Raw genomic sequence first — 25017 nt, 5'->3', positions numbered from 1 at the left:
GTCCAGAATGCTACTAGGTCAGCATTCTACCGTTCTGAAAGAATCTGGGTTCTAGAATCAATGGACGGATGAGTTCCAGAATGTCAGGTTGGCCAAACTCTAGAATCCTTCCGTGTCTGAACTCAAGAGTCATTCAATGTGCACCTTCCGGAGCTCAGGGTGTCTGAATTCCAGAAACACCAAATGTCTGCATTCTAGAATCGGAATGTGGTGAAATTCTAGAATGCACAGCATGGCTGAATTCTAAAGTCCTAAAATGCCTGCTAGCCGGAAGTTAAGGTGTCTGACGTCCAGAATGCTACTAGGTCAGCATTCTACCGTTCTGAAAGATTCTGGTTTCTAGAATCAATGGACGGCTGAGTTCCGGAATGTCAGGCTGGCCAAAGTCTAGAATTCTTGCGTGTCTGAACTCGAGAGTCATTCAATGTCCACATTCCGGAACTCAGGGTGTCTGAATTCCCGAAGAAACAATTGTCTGCATTCTAGAATCAAAATGTGGCAGAATTCTAGAATGCACAGCCTGGCGGAATTCTAAAGTCCTAAAATACCTGCTAGTCGGAAGGTCAGGTGTCTGAGGTCCAGAATGCTACTAGGTCAGCATTTAATCGTTCTGAAATATTCTGGGTTCTAGAATCAATGGACGGCTGAGTTCCAGAATGTAAGGTTGGCCAAACTCTAGAATACTTGCGTGTCTGAAATCGAGAGACGTTCATTGTCCACATTCCGGAACTAAGGGTGTCTGAATTCCAGAAGCACCAAATGTCTGTATTCGAGTATCGGAATTTGATGGAATTCTAGAATGCACAGCACGGCAGAATTCTAAAGTACTAAAACGCCTTCTAGCCGGAAGTTAATGTGTCTGACGTCCAGCATGCTACTAGGTCAGCATTCTACCGTTCTGAAAGATTCTGGGTTCTAGAACTAATGGACGGCTGAGTTCCAGAATATCAGCACGGCCAAACTCTAGAATCCTTGCGTGTCTGATCTCGAGAGTCATTCAATGTGCACATTCCGGAGCTCAGGGTGTCTGAATTCCAGAAACACCAAATGTGTGCATTCTAGAATCGGAATGTGGGGAAATTCTAGAATGCACAGCATGGCGGAATTCTAAAGACCTAAAATGCCTGCTAGCCGGAAGTTAAGGTGTCTGACGTCCAGAATGTTACTAGGTCAGCATTCTACCGTTCTGAAAGATTCTGGGTTCTAGAATCAATGGACGGATGAGTTCCAGAATGTCAGGTTGGCCAAACTCTAGAATCCTTGCGTGTCTGAACTCGAGAGTCATTCAATGTCCACATTCCGGAGCTCAGGGTGTCTGAATTCCAGAAACACCAAATGTCTGCATTCTAGAATCGGAATGTGGTGAAATTCTAGAATGCACAGCATGGCGGAATTCTAAAGTCCTAAAATGCATGCTAGCCGGAAGTTAAGGTGTCTGACGTCCAGAATGCTACTAGGTCAGCATTTAATCGTTCTGAAAGATTCTGGGTTCTAGAATCAATGGACGGATGAGTTCCAGAATGTCAGGTTGTCCAAACTCTAGAATCTTTGCGTGTCTGAACTCGAGAGTCATTCAATGTCCACATTCCGGAATTCACGGTGTCTGAATTGCAGAAGCATCAAATGTCTGCATTCTAGAATCAGAATGTGGTGGAATTCTAGAATGCACAGCACGGCGGAATTCTAAAGTCCTAAAATGCCTGCTACCCGGAAGTTAAGGTGTCTGACGTCCAGAATGCTACTAGGTCAGCATTCTGCCGTTCTGAAATATTCTGGGTTCTAGAATCAATGGACGGCTGAGTTCCAGAATGTAAGGTTGGCCAAAGTCTAGAATACTTGCGTGTCTGAACTGGAGAGACATTCATTGTCCACGTTCCGGAACTAAGGGTGTCTGAATTCCAGAAGCACCAAATGTCTGCATTCGAGTATCGGAATTTGACGGAATTCTAGAATGCACAGCACGGCGGAATTCTAATGTACTAAAACACCTGCTAGCCGGAAGTTAAAGTGTCTGACGTCCAGAATACTACTAGGTCATCATTGTACCATTCTGAAAGATTCTGGGTTCTAGAATCAATGGATGGCTGAGTTCCGGAATGTCAGGGTGGCCAAACTGTAGAATCCTTGCGTGTCTGAACTCGAGAGTCATTCAACGTCCACATTCCGGAACTCAGGGTGTCTGAATTCCAGAAGCACCAAATGTCTGCATTCTAGAATCAGAATATGGTGGAATTCTAGAATGCTCAGCACGGCGGAATTCTAAAGTACTAAAATGCCTCCTACCCGGAAGTTAAGGTGTCTGACGTCCAGAATGCTACTAGGTGAGCATTCTACCGTTCTGAAAGATTCTGGGTTCCAGAATCAATGGACGGATGAGTTCCAGAATGTCAGGTTGGCCAAACTCTAGAATCATTGCGTGTCTGAACTCGAGAGTCATTCAATGTCCACATTCCGGAATTCACGGTGTCTGAATTCCAGAAGCACCAAATGTCTGCATTCTGGAATCGGAATGTGATGAAATTCTAGAATGAACAGCATGGCGGAATTCTAAAGTCCTAAAATGCCTGCTAGCCGGAAGTTAAGTTGTCTGAGGTCCAGAATGCTACTAGGTCAGCATTCTACCGTTCTGAAAGATTCTGGATTCTAGAACCAATGGACGGCTGAGTTCCAGAATGTCAGCATGGCCAAACTCTAGAATCATTGCGTGTCTGATCTCGAGAGTCATTCAATGTGCACATTCCGGAGCTCAGGGTGTCTGAATTCCAGAAACACCAAATGTCTGCATTCTAGAATCGGAATGTGTTGAAATTCTAGAATGAACAGCATGGCGGAATTCTAAAGTCCTAAAATGCCTGCTAGCCGGAAGTTAAGGTGTCTGACGTCCAGAATGCTACTAGGTCAGCATTCTACCGTTCTGAAAGATTCTGGGTTCCAGAATCAATGGACGGATGAGTTCCAGAATGTCAGGTTGGCCAAACTCTAGAATCCTTGCGTGTCTGAACTCGAGAGTCATTCAATGTCCACATTCCGGAATTCACGGTGTCTGAATTCCAGAAGCACCAAATGTCTGCATTCTAGAATCAGAATGTGGTGGAATTCTAGAATGCACAGCACGGCGGAATTCTAAAGACCTAAAATGTCTGCTACCCGGAAGTTAAGGTGTCTGACGTCCAGAATGCTACTAGGTCAGCATTTAATCGTTCTGAAATATTCTGGGTTCTAGAATCAATGGACGGCTGAGTTCCAGAATGTAAGGTTGGCCAAACTCTAGAATACTTGCGTGTCTGAACTCGAGAGACATTCATTGTCCACGTTCCGGAACTAAGGGTGTCTGAATTCCAGAAGCACCAAATGTCTGTATTCGAGTATCGGAATTTGATGGAATTCTAGAATGCACAGCACGGCGGAATTCTAAAGTACTAAAACGCCTGCTAGCCGGAAGTTAATGTGTCTGACGTCCAGAATGCTACTAGGTCAGCATTCTACCGTTCTGAAAGATTCTGGGTTCTAGAACTAATGGACGGCTGAGTTCCAGAATATCAGCATGGCCAAACTCTAGAATCCTTGCGTGTCTGATCTCGAGAGTCATTCAATGTGCACATTCCGGAGCTCAGGGTGTCTGAATTCCAGAAACACCAAATGTGTGCATTCTAGAATCGGAATGTGGTGAAATTCTAGAATGCACAGCATGGCGGAATTCTAAAGTCCTAAAATGCCTGCTAGCCGGAAGTTAAGGTGTCTGACGTCCAGAATGTTACTAGGTCAGCATTCTACCGTTCTGAAAGATTCTGGGTTCTAGAATCAATGGACGGATGAGTTCCAGAATGTCAGGTTGGCCAAACTGTAGAATACTTGCGTGTCTGATCTCGAGAGTCATTCAATGTCCTCATTCCGGAGCTCAGGGTGTCTGAATTCCAGAAACAACAAATGTCTGCATTCTAGAATCGGAATGTGGTGAAATTCTAGAATGCACAGCATGGCGGAATTCTAAAGTCCTAAAATGCCTGCTAGCCGGAAGTTAAGGTGTCTGACGTCCAGAATGCTACTAGGTCAGCATTTAATCGTTCTGAAAGATTCTGGGTTCTAGAATCAATGGACGGATGAGTTCCAGAATGTCAGGTTGTCCAAACTCTAGAATCCTTGCGTGTCTGAACTCGAGAGTCATTCAATGTCCACATTCCGGAATTCACGGTGTCTGAATTGCAGAAGCACCAAATGTCTGCATTCTAGAATCAGAATGTGGTGGAATTCTAGAATGCACAGCACGGCGGAATTCTAAAGTCCTAAAATGCCTGCTACCCGGAAGTTAAGGTGTCTGAGGTCCAGAATGCTACTAGGCCAGCATTCTGCCGTTCTGAAATATTCTGGGTTCTAGAATCAATGGACGGCTGAGTTCCAGAATGTAAGGTTGGCCAAACTCCAGAATACTTGCGTGTCTGAACTCGAGAGACATTCAATGTCCACATTCCGGAACTAAGGTTGTCTGAATTCCAGAAGCACCAAATGTGTGCATTCGAGAATCGGAATTTGACGGAATTCTAGAATGCACAGCATGGCGGAATTCTAAAGTACTAAAACACCTGCTAGCCGGAAGTTAATGTGTCTGACGTCCAGAATGCTACTAGGTCAGCATTCTACCATTCTGAAAGATTCTGGGTTCTAGAATCAATGGACGGCTGAGTTCCGGAATGTCAGGGTGGCCAAACTCTAGAATCCTTGCATGTCTGAACTCGAGAGTCACTTAATGTCCACATTCCGGAACTCAAGGTGTCTGAATTCCCAAAGAAACAATTGTCTGCATTCTAGAATCAAAATATGGCAGAATTCTAGAATGCACAGCCTGGCGGAATTCTAAAGTCCTAAAATGCCTGCTAGTCGGAAGGTAAGGTGTCTGAGGTCCAGAATGCAACTAGGTCAGCATTCTACAGTTCTCAAAGATTCTGGGATCTAGAACCAAAGGACGGCTGAGTTCCAGAATGTCAGCATTGCCAAACTCTAGAATCCTTGCGTGTCCGATCTCGAGAGTCATTCAATGTGCACATTCCGGAGCTCAGGGCGTCTGAATTCCAGAAACACCAAATGTCTGCTTTCTAGAATCGGAATGTGGTGAAATTCTAGAATGAACAGCATGGCAGAATTCTAAAGTCCTAAAATGCCTGCTAGCCGGAAGTTAAGGTGTCTGACGTCCAGAATGCTACTAGGTCAGCATTCTACCGTTCTGAAAGATTCTGGATTCTAGAATCAATGGACGGCTGAGTTCCGGAATGTCAGGGTGGCCAAACTCTAGAATCCTTGCGTGTCTGAACTCGAGAGTCATTCAATGTCCACATTCCGGATCTCAGGGTGTCTGAATTCCCGAAGAACCAATTGTCTGCATTCTAGAATCAAAATGTGGCAGAATTCTTGAATGCACAGCCTGGCGGAATTCTAAAGTCCTAAAATGCCTGCTAGTCGGAAGGTAAGGTGTCTGAGGTCCAGAATGCTACTAGGTCAGCATTCTACCGTTCTGAAAGATTCTGGCTTCTAGAACTAATGGACGGCTGAGTTCCAGAATGTCAGCATGGCCAAACTCTAGAATCCTTGCGTGTCTGATCTCGAGAGTCATTCAATGTGCACATTCCGGAGCTCAGGGTGTCTGAATTCCAGAAACACCAAATGTCTGAATTCTAGAATCGGAATGTGGTGAAATTCTAGAATGCACAGCATGGCGGAATTCTAAAGTCCTAAAATGCCTGCTAGCCGGAAGTTAAGGTGTCTGACGTCCAGAATGCTACTAGGTCAGCATTCTGCCGTTCTGAAAGATTCTGGGTTCCAGAATCAATGGACGGATGAGTTCCAGAATGTCAGGTTGGCCAAACTCTAGAATCCTTGCGTGTCTGAACTCGAGAGTCATTCAATGTCCACATTCCGGAATTCACGGTGTCTGAATTCCAGAAGCACCAAATGTCTGCATTCTAGAATCGGAATGTGGTGAAATTCTAGAATGCACAGCATGGCGGAATTCTAAAGTCCTAAAATGCCTGCTAGACGGAAGTTAAGGTGTCTGACGTCCAGAATGCTACTAGTTCAGCATTCTACCATTCTGAAAGATTCTGGGATCTAGAATCAATGGACGGATGAGTTCCAGAATGTCAGGTTGGCCAAACTCTAGAATCCTTGCGTGTCTGAACTCGAGAGTCATTCAATGTCCACATTCCGGAATTCACGGTGTCTGAATTGCAGAAGCACCAAATGTCTGCATTCTAGAATCAGAATGTGGTGGAATACTAGAATGCACAGCACGGCGGAATTCTAAAGTCCTAAAATGCCTGCTACCTGGAAGTTAAGGTGTCTGACGTCCAGAATGCTACTAGGTCAGCATTCTGCCTTTCTGAAATATTCTGGGTTCTAGAATCAATGGACGGCTGAGTTCCAGAATGTAAGGTTGGCCAAAGTCTAGAATACCTGCGTGTCTGAACTCGAGAGACATTCATTGTCCACGTTCTGGAACTAAGGGTGTCTGAATTCCAGAAGCACCAAATGTCTGCATTCGAGCATCGGAATTTGACGGAATTCTAAAATGCACAGCACGGCGGAATTCTAAAGTACTAAAACGCCTGCTAGCCGGAAGTTAATGTGTCTGACGTCCAGAATGCTACTAGGTCAGCATTTAATCGTTCTGAAATATTCTGGGATCTAGAATCAATGGACGGATGAGTTCCAGAATATAAGGTTAGCCAAACTCTAGAATCCTTGCGTGTCAGATCTCGAGAGTCATTCAATGTGCATATTCCGGAGCTCAGGATATCTGAATTCCAGAAACACCAAATGTCTCCATTCTAGAATCGGAATGTGGTGAAATACTAGAATGCACAGCATGGCGGAATTCTAAAGTCCTAAAATGCCTGCTATCCATAAGTTAAGGTGTCTGACGTCCAGAATGTTACTAGGTCAGCATTCTAACTTTCTGAAAGATTCTGGGTTCTAGAATCAATGGACGGATGAGTTCCAGAATGTAAGGTTGGCCAAACTCTAGAATCCTTGCCTGTCTGAACTCGAGAGTCATTCAATGTCCACATTCCGGAGCTCAGGGTGTCTGAATTCCAGAAACACCAAATGTCTGCATTCTAGAATCGGAATGTGGTGAAATTCTAGAATGCACAGCATGGCGGAATTCTAAAGTCCTAAAATGCCTGCTAGCCGGAAGTTAAGGTGTCTGACGTCCAGAATGCTACTAGGTCAGCATTCTACCATTCTGAAAGATTCTGGGTTCTAGAATCAATGGACGGATGAGTTAGAGAATGTCAGGTTGGCCAAACTCTAGAATCCTTGCGTGTCTGAACTCGAGAGTCATTCAATGTCCACATTCCGGAATTCACAGTGTCTGAATTCCAGAAGCACCAAATGTCTGCATTCTAGAATCAGAATGTGGTGGAATTCTAGAATGCACAGCACGGCGGAATTCTAAAGTACTACAACGCCTGCTGGCCGGAAGTTAATGTGTGTGACGTACAGAATGCTACTAGGTCAGCATTCTACCATTCTGAAAGATTCTGGGTTCTAGAATCAATGGACGGCTGAGTTCCGGAATGTCAGGGTGGCTAAACTCTAGAATCCTTGCGTGTCTGAACTCGAGAGTCATTCAATGTCCACATTCCGGAACTCAGTGTGTCTGAATTCCCGAAGAACCAATTGTCTGCCTTCTAGAATCAAAATGTGGCAGAATTCTAGAATGCACAGCCTGGCGGAATTCTAAAGTCCTAAAATGCCTGCTATTCGGAAGGTAAGGTGTCTGAGGTCCAGAATGCTACTAGGTCAGCATTCTACCGTTCTGAAAGATTCTGGGTTCTAGAATCAATGGACGGATGAGTTCCAGAATGTCAGGTTGGCCAAACTCTAGAATCCTTCCGTGTCTGAACTCAAGAGTCATTCAATGTGCACCTTCCGGAGCTCAGGGTGTCTGAATTCCAGAAACACCAAATGTCTGCATTCTAGAATCGGAATGTGGTGAAATTCTAGAATGCACAGCATGGCGGAATTCTAATGTCCTAAAATGCCTGCTAGCCGGAAGTTAAGGTGTCTGACGTCCAGAATGCTACTAGGTCAGCATTCTACCCTTCTGAAAGATTCTGGTTTCTAGAATCAATGGACGGCTGAGTTCCGGAATGTCAGGCTGGTCAAACTGTAGAATTCTTGCGTGTCTGAACTCGAGAGTCATTCAATGTCCACATTCCGGAACTCAGGGTGTCTGAATTCCCGAAGAACCAATTGTCTGCATTCTAGAATCAAAATGTGGCAGAATTCTAGAATGCACAGCCTGACGGAATTCTAAAGTCCTAAAATGCCTCCTAGTCGGAAGGTCAGGTGTCTGAGGTCCAGAATGCTACTAGGTCAGCATTCTACCGTTCTGAAAGATTATGGGTTCTAGAACCAATGGACAGATGAGTTCCAGAATGTCAGCATGGCCAAACTCTAGAATCCTTGCGTGTCTGAACTCGAGAGTCATTCAATGTCCACATTCCAGAACTAAGGTTGTCTGAATTCCAGAAGCACCAAATGTATGCATTCGAGAATCGGAATTTGACGGAATCTTAGAATGCACAGCACGGCGGATTTCTAATGTACTAAAACACCTGCTAGCCGGAAGTTAAAGTGTCTGACGTCCAGAATACTACTAGGTCATCATTGTACCATTCTGAAAGATTCTGGGTTCTAGAATCAATGGATGGCTGAGTTCCGGAATGTCAGGTTGGCCAAACTGTGGAATCCTTGCGTGTCTGAACTCGAGAGTCATTCAATGTCCACATTCCGGAACTCAGGGTGTCTGAATTCCAGAAGCACCAAATGTCTGCATTCTAGAGTCAGAATGTGGTGGAATTCTAGAATGCTCAGCACGGCGGAATTCTAAAGTACTACAACGCCTGCTAGCCGGAAGTTAAGGTGTCTGACGTCCAGAATGCTACTAGGTCAGCATTCTACCGTTCTGAAAGATTCTGGGTTCCAGAATCAATGGACGGATGAGTTCCAGAATGTCAGGTTGGCAAAATTATAGAATCCTTGCGTGTGTGAACTCGAGAGTCATTCAATGTCCACATTCCGGAATTCACGGTGTCTGAATTCCAGAAGCACCAAATGTCTGCATTCTAGAATCGGAATGTGATGAAATTCTAGAATGAACAGCAAGGCGGAATTCTAAAGTCCTAAAATGCCTGCTAGCCGGAAGTTAAGTTGTCTGAGGTCCAGAATGCTACTAGGTCAGCATTCTACAGTTCTGAAAGATTCTGGGTTCTAGAACCAATGGACGGCTGAGTTCCAGAATGTCAGCATGGCCAAACTCTAGAATCCTTGCGTGTCTGATCTCGAGAGTCATTCAATGTGCACATTCCGGAGCTCAGGGTGTCTGAATTCCAGAAACACCAAATGTCTGCATTCTAGAATCGGAATGTGGTGAAATTCTAGAATGCACAGCATGGCGGAATTCTAAAGTCCTAAAATGCCTGCTAGACGGAAGTTAAGGTGTCTGACGTCCAGAATGCTACTAGGTCAGCATTCTGCCGTTCTGAAAGATTCTGGGTTCCAGAATCAATGGACGGATGAGTTCCAGAATGTCAGGTTGGCCAAACTCTAGAATCCTTGCGTGTCTGAACTCGAGAGTCATTCAATGTCCACATTCCGGAATTCACGGTGTCTGAATTGCAGAAGCACCAAATGTCTGCATTCTAGAATCAGAATGTGGTGGAATTCTAGAATGCACAGCACGGCGGAATTCTAAAGTCCTAAAATGCCTGCTACCTGGAAGTTAAGGTGTCTGACGTCCAGAATGCTACTAGGTCAGCATTTAATCGTTCTGAAATATTCTGGGTTCTAGAATCAATGGACGGCTGAGTTCCAGAATGTAAGGTTGGCCAAAGTCTAGAATACCTGCGTGTCTGAACTCGAGAGACATTCATTGTCCACGTTCTGGAACTAAGGGAATCTGAATTCCAGAAGCACCAAATGTCTGCATTCGAGTATCGGAATTTGACGGAATTCTAGAATGCACAGCACGGCGGAATTCTAATGTACTAAAACGCCTGCTAGCCGGAAGTTAATGTGTCTGACGTCCAGAATTCTACTAGGTCAGCATTTAATCGTTCTGAAATATTCTGGGATCTAGAATCAATGGACGGCTGAGTTCCAGAATATAAGGTTAGCCAAACTCTAGAATCCTTGCGTGTCAGATCTCGAGAGTCATTCAATGTGCATATTCCGGAGCTCAGGATATCTGAATTCCAGAAACACCAAATGTCTCCATTCTAGAATCGGAATGTGGTGAAATACTAGAATGCACAGCATGGCGGAATTCTAAAGTCCTAAAATACCTGCTATCCGTAAGTTAAGGTGTCTGACGTCCAGAATGTTACTAGGTCAGCATTCTAACTTTCTGAAAGATTCTGGGTTCTAGAATCAATGGACGGATGAGTTCCAGAATGTCATGTTGGCCAAACTCTAGAATCCTTGCGTGTCTGAACTCGAGAGTCATTCAATGTCCACATTCCGGAGCTCAGGGTGTCTGAATTCCAGAAACACCAAATGTCTGCATTCTAGAATCGGAATGTGGTGAAATTCTAGAATGCACAGCATGGCGGAATTCTAAAGTCCTAAAATGCCTGCTAGCCGGAAGTTAAGGTGTCTGACGTCCAGAATGCTACTAGGTCAGCATTCTACCATTCTGAAAGATTCTGGGTTCTAGAATCAATGGACGGATGAGTTAAAGAATGTCAGGTTGGCCAAACTCTAGAATCCTTGCGTGTCTGAACTCGAGAGTCATTCAATGTCCACATTCCGGAATTCACAGTGTCTGACTTCCAGAAGCACCAAATGTCTGCATTCTAGAATCAGAATGTGGTGGAATTCTAGAATGCACAGCACGGCGGAATTCTAAAGTACTACAACGCCTGCTGGCCGGAAGTTAATGTGTGTGACGTACAGAATGCTACTAGGTCAGCATTCTACCATTCTGAAAGATTCTGGGTTCTAGAATCAATGGACGGCTGAGTTCCGGAATGTCAGGGTGGCTAAACTCTAGAATCCTGCGTGTCTGAACTCGAGAGTCATTCAATGTCCACATTCCGGAACTCAGTGTGTCTGAATTCCCGAAGAACCAATTGTCTGCATTCTAGAATCAAAATGTGGCAGAATTCTAGAATGCACAGCCTGGCGGAATTCTAAAGTCCTAAAATGCCTGCTATTCGGAAGGTAAGGTGTCTGAGGTCCAGAATGCTACTAGGTCAGCATTCTACCGTTCTGAAAGATTCTGGGTTCTAGAATCAATGGACGGATGAGTTCCAGAATGTCAGGTTGGCCAAACTCTAGAATCCTTCCGTGTCTGAACTCAAGAGTCATTCAATGTGCACCTTCCGGAGCTCAGGGTGTCTGAATTCCAGAAACACCAAATGTCTGCATTCTAGAATCGGAATGTGGTGAAATTCTAGAATGCACAGCATGGCGGAATTCTAAAGTCCTAAAATGCCTGCTAGCCGGAAGTTAAGGTGTCTGACGTCCAGAATGCTACTAGGTCAGCATTCTACCGTTCTGAAAGATTCTGGTTTCTAGAATCAATGGACGGCTGAGTTCCGGAATGTCAGGCTGGCCAAACAGTAGAATTCTTGCGTGTCTGAACTCGAGAGTCATTCAATGTCCACATTCCGGAACTCAGGGTGTCTGAATTCCCGAAGAACCAATTGTCTGCATTCTAGAATCAAAATGTGGCAGAATTCTAGAATGCACAGCCTGGCGGAATTCTAAAGTCCTAAAATGCCTGCTAGTCGGAAGGTCAGGTGTCTGAGGTCCAGAATGCTACTAGGTCAGCATTTAATCGTTCTGAAATATTCTGGGTTCTAGAATCAATGGACGGCTGAGTTCCAGAATGTAAGGTTGGCCAAACTCTAGAATACTTGCGTGTCTGAACTCGAGAGACGTTCATTGTCCACGTTCCGGAACTAAGGGTGTCTGAATTCCAGAAGCACCAAATGTCTGTATTCGAGTATCGGAATTTGATGGAATTCTAGAATGCACAGCACGGCGGAATTCTAAAGTACTAAAACGCCTTCTAGCCAGAAGTTAATGTGTCTGACGTCCAGCATGCTACTAGGTCAGCATTCTACCGTTCTGAAAGATTCTGGGTTCTAGAACTAATGGACGGCTGAGTTCCAGAATATCAGCATGGCCAAACTCTAGAATCCTTGCGTGTCTGATCTCGAGAGTCATTCAATGTGCACATTCCGGAGCTCAGGGTGTCTGAATTCCAGAAACACCAAATGTGTGCATTCTAGAATCGGAATGTGGTGAAATTCTAGAATGCACAGCATGGCGGAATTCTAAAGTCCTAAAATGCCTGCTAGCCGGAAGTTAAGGTGTCTGACGTCCAGAATGTTACTAGGTCAGCATTCTACGGTTCTGAAAGATTCTGGGTTTTAGAATCAATGGACGGATGAGTTCCAGAATATCAGGTTGGCCAAACTCTAGAATCCTTGCGTGTCTGAACTCGAGAGTCATTCAATGTCCTCATTCCGGAGCTCAGGGTGTCTGAATTCCAGAAACACCAAATGTCTGCATTCTAGAATCGGAATGTGGTGAAATTCTAGAATGCACAGCATGGCGGAATTCTAAAGTCCTAAAATGCCTGCTAGCCGGAAGTTAAGGTGTCTGACGTCCAGAATGCTACTAGGTCAGCATTTAATCGTTCTGAAACATTCTGGGTTCTAGAATCAATGGACGGATGAGTTCCAGAATGTCAGGTTGTCCAAACTCTAGAATCTTTGCGTGTCTGAAGTCGAGAGTCATTCAATGTCCACATTCCGGAATTCACGGTGTCTGAATTGCAGAAGCATCAAATGTCTGCAATCTAGAATCAGAATGTGGTGGAATTCCAGAATGCACAGCACGGCGGAATTCTAAAGTCCTAAAATGCCTGTTACCCGGAAGTTAAGGTGTCTGACGTCCAGAATGCTACTAGGTCAGCATTCTGCCGTTCTGAAATATTCTGGGTTCTAGAATCAATGGACGGCTGAGTTCCAGAATGTAAGGTTGGCCAAAGTCTAGAATACTTGCGTGTCTGAACTGGAGAGACATTCATTGTCCACGTTCCGGAACTAAGGGTGTCTGAATTCCAGAAGCACCAAATGTCTGCATTCGAGTATCGGAATTTGACGGAATTCTAGAATGCACAGCACGGCGGAATTCTAATGTACTAAAACACCTGCTAGACGGAAGTTAAAGTGTCTGACGTCCAGAATACTACTAGGTCATCATTGTACCATTCTGAAAGATTCTGGGTTCTAGAATCAATGGATGGCTGAGTTCCGGAATGTCAGGGTGGCCAAACTGTAGAATCCTTGCGTGTCTGAACTCGAGAGTCATTCAACGTCCACATTCCGGAACTCAGGGTGTCTGAATTCCAGAAGCACCAAATGTCTGCATTCTAGAATCAGAATGTGGTGGAATTCTAGAATGCTCAGCACGGCGGAATTCTAAAGTACTAAAATGCCTCCTACCCGGAAGTTAAGGTGTCTGACGTCCAGAATGCTACTAGGTCAGCATTCTACCGTTCTGAAAGATTCTGGGTTCCAGAATCAATGGACGGATGAGTTCCAGAATGTCAGGTTGGCCAAACTCTAGAATCCTTGCGTGTCTGAACTCGAGAGTCATTCAGTGTCCACATTCCGGAATTCACGGTGTCTGAATTCCAGAAGCACCAAATGTCTGCATTCTAGAATCGGAATGTGATGAAATTCTAGAATGAACAGCATGGCGGAATTCTAAAGTCCTAAAATGCCTGCTAGCCGGAAGTTAAGGTGTCTGACGTCCAGAATGCTACTAGGTCAGCATTCTACCGTTCTGAAAGATTCTGGGTTCCAGAATCAATGGACGGATGAGTTCCAGAATGTCAGGTTGGCCAAACTCTAGAATCCTTGCGTGTCTGAACTCGAGAGTCATTCAATGTCCACATTCCGGAATTCACGGTGTCTGAATTCCAGAAGCACCAAATGTCTGCATTCTAGAATCAGAATGTGGTGGAATTCTAGAATGCACAGCACGGCGGAATTCTAAAGACCTAAAATGTCTGCTACCCGGAAGTTAAGGTGTCTGACGTCCAGAATGCTACTAGGTCAGCATTTAATCGTTCTGAAATATTCTGGGTTCTAGAATCAATGGACGGCTGAGTTCCAGAATGTAAGGTTGGCCAAAGTCTAGAATACTTGCGTGTCTGAACTCGAGAGACATTCATTGTCCACGTTCCGGAACTAAGGGTGTCTGAATTCCAGAAGCACCAAATGTCTGTATTCGAGTATCGGAATTTGATGGAATTCTAGAATGCACAGCACGGCGGAATTCTAAAGTACTAAAACGCCTGCTAGCCGGAAGTTAATGTGTCTGACGTCCAGAATGCTACTAGGTCAGCATTCTACCGTTCTGAAAGATTCTGGGTTCTAGAACTAATGGACGGCTGAGTTCCAGAATATCAGCATGGCCAAACTCTAGAATCCTTGCGTGTCTGATCTCGAGGGTCATTCAATGTGCACATTCCGGAGCTCAGGGTGTCTGAATTCCAGAAACACCAAATGTGTGCATTCTAGAATCGGAATGTGGTGAAATTCTAGAATGCACAGCATGGCGGAATTCTAAAGTCCTAAAATGCCTGCTAGCCGGAAGTTAAGGTGTCTGACGTCCAGAATGTTACTAGGTCAGCATTCTACCGTTCTGAAAGATTCTGGGTTCTAGAATCAATGGACGGATGAGTTCCAGAATGTCAGGTTGGCCAAACTCTAGAATACTTGCGTGTCTGAACTCGAGAGTCATTCAATGTCCTCATTCCGGAGCTCAGGGTGTCTGAATTCCAGAAACACCAAATGTCTGCATTCTAGAATCGGAATGTGGTGAAATTCTAGAATGCACAGCATGGCGGAATTCCAAAGTCCTAAAATGCCTGCTACCCGGAAGTTAAGGTGTCTGACGTCCAGAATGTTACTAGGTCAGCATTCTACCGTTCTGAAAGATTCTGGGTTCTAGAATCAATGGACGGATGAGTTCCAGAATGTCAGGTTGGCCAAACTCTAGAATACTTGCGTGTCTGAACTCGAGAGTCATTCAATGTCCTCATTCCGGAGCTCAGGGTGTCTGAATTCCAGAAACACCAAATGTCTGCATTCTAGAATCGGAATGTGGTGAAATTCTAGAATGCACAGCATGGCGGAATTCTAAAGTCCTAAAATGCCTGCTAGCCGGAAGTTAAGGTGTCTGACGTCCAGAATGCTACTAGGTCAGCATTTAATCGTTCTGAAAGATTCTGGGTTCTAGAATCAATGGACGGATGAGTTCCAGAATGTCAGGTTGTCCAAACTCTAGAATCCTTGCGTGTCTGAACTCGAGAGTCATTCAATGTCCACATTCCGGAATTCACGGTGTCTGAATTGCAGAAGCACCAAATGTCTGCATTCTAGAATCAGAATGTGGTGGAATTCTAGAATGCACAGCACGGCGGAATTCTAAAGTCCTAAAATGCCTGCTACCCGGAAGTTAAGGTGTCTGAGGTCCAGAATGCTACTAGGCCAGCATTCTGCCGTTCTGAAAGATTCTGGGTTCTAGAATCAATGGACGGCTGAGTTCCGGAATGTCAGGGTGGCCAAACTCTAGAATCCTTGCATGTCTGAACTCGAGAGTCACTTAATGTCCACATTCCGGAACTCAAGGTGTCTGAATTCCCAAAGAAACAATTGTCTGCATTCTAGAATCAAAATATGGCAGAATTCTAGAATGCACAGCCTGGCGGAATTCTAAAGTCCTAAAATGCCTGCTAGTCGGAAGGTAAGGTGTCTGAGGTCCAGAATGCTACTAGGTCAGCATTCTACAGTTCTCAAAGATTCTGGGATCTAGAACCAAAGGACGGCTGAGTTCCAGAATGTCAGCATTGCCAAACTCTAGAATCCTTGCGTGTCCGATCTCGAGAGTCATTCAATGTGCACATTCCGGAGCTCAGGGCGTCTGAATTCCAGAAACACCAAATGTCTGCATTCTAGAATCAGAATGTGGTGGAATTCTAGAATGCACAGCACGGCGGAATTCTAAAGTCCTAAAATGCCTGTTACCCGGAAGTTAAGGTGTCTGACGTCCAGAATGCTACTAGGTCAGCATTCTGCCGTTCTGAAATATTCTGGGTTCTAGAATCAATGGACGGCTGAGTTCCAGAATGTAAGGTTGGCCAAAGTCTAGAATACTTGCGTGTCTGAACTGGAGAGACATTCATTGTCCACGTTCCGGAACTAAGGGTGTCTGAATTCCAGAAGCACCAAATGTCTGCATTCGAGTATCGGAATTTGACGGAATTCTAGAATGCACAGCACGGCGGAATTCTAATGTACTAAAACACCTGCTAGACGGAAGTTAAAGTGTCTGACGTCCAGAATACTACTAGGTCATCATTGCACCATTCTGAAAGATTCTGGGTTCTAGAATCAATGGATGGCTGAGTTCCGGAATGTCAGGGTGGCCAAACTGTAGAATCCTTGCGTGTCTGAACTCGAGAGTCATTCAACGTCCACATTCCGGAACTCAGGGTGTCTGAATTCCAGAAGCACCAAATGTCTGCATTCTAGAATCAGAATGTGGTGGAATTCTAGAATGCTCAGCACGGCGGAATTCTAAAGTACTAAAATGCCTCCTACCCGGAAGTTAAGGTGTCTGACGTCCAGAATGCTACTAGGTCAGCATTCTACCGTTCTGAAAGATTCTGGGTTCCAGAATCAATGGACGGATGAGTTCCAGAATGTCAGGTTGGCCAAACTCTAGAATCCTTGCGTGTCTGAACTCGAGAGTCATTCAATGTCCACATTCCGGAATTCACGGTGTCTGAATTCCAGAAGCACCAAATGTCTGCATTCTAGAATCGGAATGTGATGAAATTCTAGAATGAACAGCATGGCGGAATTCTAAAGTCCTAAAATGCCTGCTAGCCGGAAGTTAAGGTGTCTGACGTCCAGAATGCTACTAGGTCAGCATTCTACCGTTCTGAAAGATTCTGGGTTCCAGAATCAATGGACGGATGAGTTCCAGAATGTCAGGTTGGCCAAACTCTAGAATCCTTGCGTGTCTGAACTCGAGAGTCATTCAATGTCCACATTCCGGAATTCATGGTGTCTGAATTCCAGAAGCACCAAATGTCTGCATTCTAGAATCAGAATGTGGTGGAATTCTAGAATGCACAGCACGGCGGAATTCTAAAGACCTAAAATGTCTGCTACCCGGAAGTTAAGGTGTCTGACGTCCAGAATGCTACTAGGTCAGCATTTAATCGTTCTGAAATATTCTGGGTTCTAGAATCAATGGACGGCTGAGTTCCAGAATGTAAGGTTGGCCAAACTCTAGAATACTTGCGTGTCTGAACTCGAGAGACATTCATTGTCCACGTTCCGGAACTAAGGGTGTCTGAATTCCAGAAGCACCAAATGTCTGTATTCGAGTATCGGAATTTGATGGAATTCTAGAATGCACAGCACGGCGGAATTCTAAAGTACTAAAACGCCTGCTAGCCGGAAGTTAATGTGTCTGACGTCCAGAATGCTACTAGGTCAGCATTCTACCGTTCTGAAAGATTCTGGGTTCTAGAACTAATGGACGGCTGAGTTCCAGAATATCAGCATGGCCAAACTCTAGAATCCTTGCGTGTCTGATCTCGAGGGTCATTCAATGTGCACATTCCGGAGCTCAGGGTGTCTGAATTCCAGAAACACCAAATGTGTGCATTCTAGAATCGGAATGTGGTGAAATTCTAGAATGCACAGCATGGCGGAATTCTAAAGTCCTAAAATGCCTGCTAGCCGGAAGTTAAGGTGTCTGACGTCCAGAATGTTACTAGGTCAGCATTCTACCGTTCTGAAAGATTCTGGGTTCTAGAATCAATGGACGGATGAGTTCCAGAATGTCAGGTTGGCCAAACTCTAGAATACTTGCGTGTCTGAACTCGAGAGTCATTCAATGTCCTCATTCCGGAGCTCAGGGTGTCTGAATTCCAGAAACACCAAATGTCTGCATTCTAGAATCGGAATGTGGTGAAATTCTAGAATGCACAGCATGGCGGAATTCCAAAGTCCTAAAATGCCTGCTACCCGGAAGTTAAGGTGTCTGACGTCCAGAATGTTACTAGGTCAGCATTCTACCGTTCTGAAAGATTCTGGGTTCTAGAATCAATGGACGGATGAGTTCCAGAATGTCAGGTTGGCCAAACTCTAGAATCCTTGCGTGTCTGAACTCGAGAGTCATTCAATGTCCTCATTCCGGAGCTCAGGGTGTCTGAATTCCAGAAACACCAAATGTCTGCATTCTAGAATCGGAATGTGGTGAAATTCTAGAATGCACAGCATGGCGGAATTCTAAAGTCCTAAAATGCCTGCTAGCCGGAAGTTAAGGTGTCTGACGTCCAGAATGCTACTAGGTCAGCATTTAATCGTTCTGAAAGATTCTGGGTTCTAGAATCAATGGACGGATGAGTTCCAGAATGTCAGGTTGTCCAAACTCTAGAATCCTTGCGTGTCTGAACTCGAGAGTCATTCAATGTCCACATTCCGGAATTCACGGTGTCTGAATTGCAGAAGCACCAAATGTCTGCATTCTAGAATCAGAATGTGGTGGAATTCTAGAATGCACAGCACGGCGGAATTCTAAAATCCTAAAATGCCTGCTACCCGGAAGTTAAGGTGTCTGAGGTCCAGAATGCTACTAGGCCAGCATTCTGCCGTTCTGAAAGATTCTGGGTTCTAGAATCAATGGACGGCTGAGTTCCGGAATGTCAGGGTGGCCAAACTCTAGAATCCTTGCATGTCTGAACTCGAGAGTCACTTAATGTCCACATTCCGGAACTCAAGGTGTCTGAATTCCCAAAGAAACAATTGTCTGCATTCTAGAATCAAAATATGGCAGAATTCTAGAATGCACAGCCTGGCGGAATTCTAAAGTCCTAAAATGCCTGCTAGTCGGAAGGTAAGGTGTCTGAGGTCCAGAATGCTACTAGGTCAGCATTCTACAGTTCTCAAAGATTCTGGGATCTAGAACCAAAGGACGGCTGAGTTCCAGAATGTCAGCATTGCCAAACTCTAGAATCCTTGCGTGTCCGATCTCGAGAGTCATTCAATGTGCACATTCCGGAGCTCAGGGCGTCTGAATTCCAGAAACACCAAATGTCTGCTTTCTAGAATCGGAATGTGGTGAAATTCTAGAATGAACAGCATGGCAGAATTCTAAAGTCCTAAAATGCCTGCTAGCCGGAAGTTAAGGTGTCTGACGTCCAGAATGCTACTAGGTCAGCATTCTACCGTTCTGAAAGATTCTGGAATCTAGAATCAATGGACGGCTGAGTTCCGGAATGTCAGGGTGGCCAAACTGTAGAATCCTTGCGTGTCTGAACTCGAGAGTCATTCAATGTCCACATTCCGGAACTCAGGGTGTCTGAATTCCCGAAGAAACAATTGTCTGCATTCTAGAATCAAAATGTGGCAGAATTCTAGAATGCACAGCCTGACGGAATTCTAAAGTCCTAAAATGCCTGCTAGTCGGAAGGTCAGGTGTCTGAGGTCCAGAATGCTACTAGGTCAGCATTCTACCGTTCTGAAAGATTCTGGGTTCTAGAACCAATGGACAGATGAGTTCCAGAATGTCAGCATGGCCAAACTCTAGAATCCTTGCGTGTCTGAACTCGAGAGTCATTCAATGTCCACATTCCAGAACTAAGGTTGTCTGAATTCCAGAAGCACCAAATGTATGCATTCGAGAATCGGAATTTGACGGAATCTTAGAATGCACAGCACGGCGGATTTCTAATGTACTAAAACACCTGCTAGCCGGAAGTTAAAGTGTCTGACGTCCAGAATACTACTAGGTCATCATTGTACCATTCTGAAAGATTCTGGGTTCTAGAATCAATGGATGGCTGAGTTCCGGAATGTCAGGTTGGCCAAACTGTAGAATCCTTGCGTGTCTGAACTCGAGAGTCATTCAATGTCCACATTCCGGAACTCAGGGTGTCTGAATTCCAGAAGCACCAAATGTCTGCATTCTAGAGTCAGAATGTGGTGGAATTCTAGAATGCTCAGCACGGCGGAATTCTAAAGTGCTACAACGCCTGCTAGCCGGAAGTTAAGGTGTCTGACGTCCAGAATGCTACTAGGTCAGCATTCTACCGTTCTGAAAGATTCTGGGTTCCAGAATCATTGGACGGATGAGTTCCAGAATGTCAGGTTGGCAAAACTATAGAATCCTTGCGTGTGTGAACTCGAGAGTCATTCAATGTCCACATTCCAGAATTCACGGTGTCTGAATTCCAGAAGCACCAAATGTCTGCATTCTAGAATCGGAATGTGATGAAATTCTAGAATGAACAGCATGGCGGAATTCTAAAGTCCTAAAATGCCTGCTAGCCGGAAGTTAAGCTGTCTGAGGTCCAGAATGCTACTAGGTCAGCATTCTACCGTCCTGAAAGATTCTGGGTTCTAGAACCAATGGACGGCTGAGTTCCAGAATGTCAGCATGGCCAAACTCTAGAATCCTTGCGTGTCTGATCTCGAGAGTCATTCAATGTGCACATTCCGGAGCTCAGGGTGTCTGAATTCCAGAAACACCAAATGTCTGCATTCTAGAATCGGAATGTGGTGAAATTCTAGAATGCACAGCATGGCGGAATTCTAAAGTCCTAAAATGCCTGCTAGACGGAAGTTAAGGTGTCTGACGTCCAGAATGCTACTAGGTCAGCATTCTGCCGTTCTGAAAGATTCTTGGTTCCAGAATCAATGGACGGATGAGTTCCAGAATGTCAGGTTGGCCAAACTCTAGAATCCTTGCGTGTCTGAACTCGAGAGTCATTCAATGTCCACATTCCGGAATTCACGGTGTCTGAATTGCAGAAGCACCAAATGTCTGCATTCTAGAATCAGAATGTGGTGGAATTCTAGAATGCACAGCACGGCGGAATTCTAAAGTCCTAAAATGCCTGCTACCTGGAAGTTAAGGTGTCTGACGTCCAGAATGCTACTAGGTCAGCATTCTGCCGTTCTGAAATATTCTGGGTTCTAGAATCAATGGACGGCTGAGTTCCAGAATGTAAGGTTGGCCAAAGTCTAGAATACCTGCGTGTCTGAACTCGAGAGACATTCATTGTCCACGTTCTGGAACTAAGGGAGTCTGAATTCCAGAAGCACCAAATGTCTGCATTCGAGTATCGGAATTTGACGGAATTCTAGAATGCACAGCACGGCGGAATTCTAATGTACTAAAACGCCTGCTAGCCGGAAGTTAATGTGTCTGACGTCCAGAATTCTACTAGGTCAGCATTTAATCATTCTGAAATATTCTGGGATCTAGAATCAATGGACGGCTGAGTTCCAGAATATAAGGTTAGCCAAACTCTAGAATCCTTGCGTGTCAGATCTCGAGAGTCATTCAATGTGCATATTCCGGAGCTCAGGATATCTGAATTCCAGAAACACCAAATGTCTCCATTCTAGAATCGGAATGTGGTGAAATACTAGAATGCACAGCATGGCGGAATTCTAAAGTCCTAAAATACCTGCTATCCGTAAGTTAAGGTGTCTGACGTCCAGAATGTTACTAGGTCAGCATTCTAACTTTCTGAAAGATTCTGGGTTCTAGAATCAATGGACGGATGCGTTCCAGAATGTCATGTTGGCCAAACTCTAGAATCCTTGCGTGTCTGAACTCGAGAGTCATTCAATGTCCACATTCCGGAGCTCAGGGTGTCTGAATTCCAGAAACACCAAATGTCTGCATTCTAGAATCGGAATGTGGTGAAATTCTAGAATGCACAGCATGGCGGAATTCTAAAGTCCTAAAATGCCTGCTAGCCGGAAGTTAAGGTGTCTGACGTCCAGAATGCTACTAGGTCAGCATTCTACCATTCTGAAAGATTCTGGGTTCTAGAATCAATGGACGGATGAGTTAAAGAATGTCAGGTTGGCCAAACTCTAGAATCCTTGGGTGTCTGAACTCGAGAGTCATTCAATGTCCACATTCCGGAATTCACAGTGTCTGAATTCCAGAAGCACCAAATGTCTGCATTCTAGAATCAGAATGTGGTGGAATTCTAGAATGCACAGCACGGCGGAATTCTAAAGTACTACAACGCCTGCTGGCCGGAAGTTAATGTGTGTGACGTACAGAATGCTACTAGGTCAGCATTCTACCATTCTGAAAGATTCTGGGTTCTAGAATCAATGGACGGCTGAGTTCCGGAATGTCAGGGTGGCCAAACAGTAGAATTCTTGCGTGTCTGAACTCGAGAGTCATTCAATGTCCACATTCCGGAACTCAGGGTGTCTGAATTCCCGAAGAACCAATTGTCTGCATTCTAGAATCAAAATGTGGCAGAATTCTAGAATGCACAGCCTGGCGGAATTCTAAAGTCCTAAAATGCCTGCTAGTCGGAAGGTCAGGTGTCTGAGGTCCAGAATGCTACTAGGTCAGCATTCTGTCGTTCTGAAATATTCTGGGTTCTAGAATCAATGGACGGCTGAGTTCCAGAATGTAAGGTTGGCCAAACTCTAGAATACTTGCGTGTCTGAACTCGAGAGACGTTCATTGTCCACGTTCCGGAACTAAGGGTGTCTGAATTCCAGAAGCACCAAATGTCTGTATTCGAGTATCGGAATTTGATGGAATTCTAGAATGCACAGCACGGCGGAATTCTAAAGTACTAAAACGCCTTCTAGCCAGAAGTTAATGTGTCTGACGTCCAGCATGCTACTAGGTCAGCATTCTACCGTTCTGAAAGATTCTGGGTTCTAGAACTAATGGACGGCTGAGTTCCAGAATATCAGCATGGCCAAACTCTAGAATCCTTGCGTGTCTGATCTCGAGAGTCATTCAATGTGCACATTCCGGAGCTCAGGGTGTCTGAATTCCAGAAACACCAAATGTCTGCATTCTAGAATCGGAATGTGGTGAAATTCTAGAATGCACAGCATGGCGGAATTCTAAAGTCCTAAAATGCCTGCTAGCCGGAAGTTAAGGTGTCTGACGTCCAGAATGCTACTAGGTCAGCATTTAATCGTTCTGAAACATTCTGGGTTCTAGAATCAATGGACGGATGAGTTCCAGAATGTCAGGTTGTCCAAACTCTAGAATCTTTGCGTGTCTGAAGTCGAGAGTCATTCAATGTCCACATTCCGGAATTCACGGTGTCTGAATTGCAGAAGCAACAAATGTCTGCATTCTAGAATCAGAATGTGGTGGAATTCTAGAATGCACAGCACGGCGGAATTCTAAAGTCCTAAAATGCCTGTTACCCGGAAGTTAAGGTGTCTGACGTCCAGAATGCTACTAGGTCAGCATTCTGCCGTTCTGAAATATTCTGGGTTCTAGAATCAATGGACGGCTGAGTTCCAGAATGTAAGGTTGGCCAAAGTCTAGAATACTTGCGTGTCTGAACTGGAGAGACATTCATTGTCCACGTTCCGGAACTAAGGGTGTCTGAATTCCAGAAGCACCAAATGTCTGCATTCGAGTATCGGAATTTGACGGAATTCTAGAATGCACAGCACGGCGGAATTCTAATGTACTAAAACACCTGCTAGACGGAAGTTAAAGTGTCTGACGTCCAGAATACTACTAGGTCATCATTGTACCATTCTGAAAGATTCTGGGTTGTAGAATCAATGGATGGCTGTGTTCCGGAATGTCAGGGTGGCCAAACTGTAGAATCCTTGCGTGTCTGAACTCGAGAGTCACTTAATGTCCACATTCCGGAACTCAAGGTGTCTGAATTCCCAAAGAAACAATTGTCTGCATTCTAGAATCAAAATATGGCAGAATTCTAGAATGCACAGCCTGGCGGAATTCTAAAGTCCTAAAATGCCTGCTAGTCGGAAGGTAAGGTGTCTGAGGTCCAGAATGCTACTAGGTCAGCATTCTACAGTTCTCAAAGATTCTGGGATCTAGAACCAAAGGACGGCTGAGTTCCAGAATGTCAGCATTGCCAAACTCTAGAATCCTTGCATGTCCGATCTCGAGAGTCATTCAATGTGCACATTCCGGAGCTCAGGGCGTCTGAATTCCAGAAACACCAAATGTCTGCTTTCTAGAATCGGAATGTGGTGAAATTCTAGAATGAACAGCATGGCAGAATTCTAAAGTCCTAAAATGCCTGCTAGCCGGAAGTTAAGGTGTCTGACGTCCAGAATGCTACTAGGTCAGCATTCTACCGTTCTGAAAGATTCTGGATTCTAGAATCAATTGACGGCTGAGTTCCGGAATGTCAGGGTGGCCAAACTGTAGAATCCTTGCGTGTCTGAACTCGAGAGTCATTCAATGTCCACATTCCGGAACTCAGGGTGTCTGAATTCCCAAAAAACCAATTGTCTGCATTCTAGAATCAAAATGTGGCAGAATTCTAGAATGGACAGCCTGGCGGAATTTTAAAGTCCTAAAATGCCTGCTAGCCGGAAGTTAAAGTGTCTGACGTCCAGAATACTACTAGGTCATCATTGTACCATTCTGAAAGATTCTGGGTTCTAGAATCAATGGATGGCTGAGTTCTGGAATGTCAGGGTGGCCAAACTGTAGAATCCTTGCGTGTCTGAACTCGAGAGTCATTCAATGTCCACATTCCGGAACTCAGGGTGTCTGAATTCCAGAAGCACCAAATGTCTGCATTCTGGAATCAGAATGTGGTGGAATTCTAGAATGCTCAGCACGGCGGAATTCTAAAGTACTAAAATGCCTCCTACCCGGAAGTTAAGGTGTCTGACGTCCAGAATGCTACTAGGTCAGCATTCTACCGTTCTGAAAGATTCTGGGTTCCAGAATCAATGGACGGATGAGTTCCAAAATATCAGGTTGGCCAAACTATAGAATCCTTGCGTGTCTGAACTCGAGAGTCATTCAATATCCACATTCCGGAATTCACGGTGTCTGAATTCCAGAAGCACCAAATGTCTGCATTCTAGAATCGGAATGTGGTGAAATTCTAGAATGAACAGCATGGCGGAATTCTAAAGT

Source organism: Aotus nancymaae, unplaced genomic scaffold (assembly GCF_030222135.1).
Source record: "Aotus nancymaae isolate 86718 unplaced genomic scaffold, 86718_ANA_hifiasm-v0.15.2.pri h1tg000099l, whole genome shotgun sequence".
Classification (NCBI taxonomy): domain Eukaryota; kingdom Metazoa; phylum Chordata; class Mammalia; order Primates; family Aotidae; genus Aotus; species Aotus nancymaae.
This window is presented reverse-complemented; position numbering follows the sequence as displayed.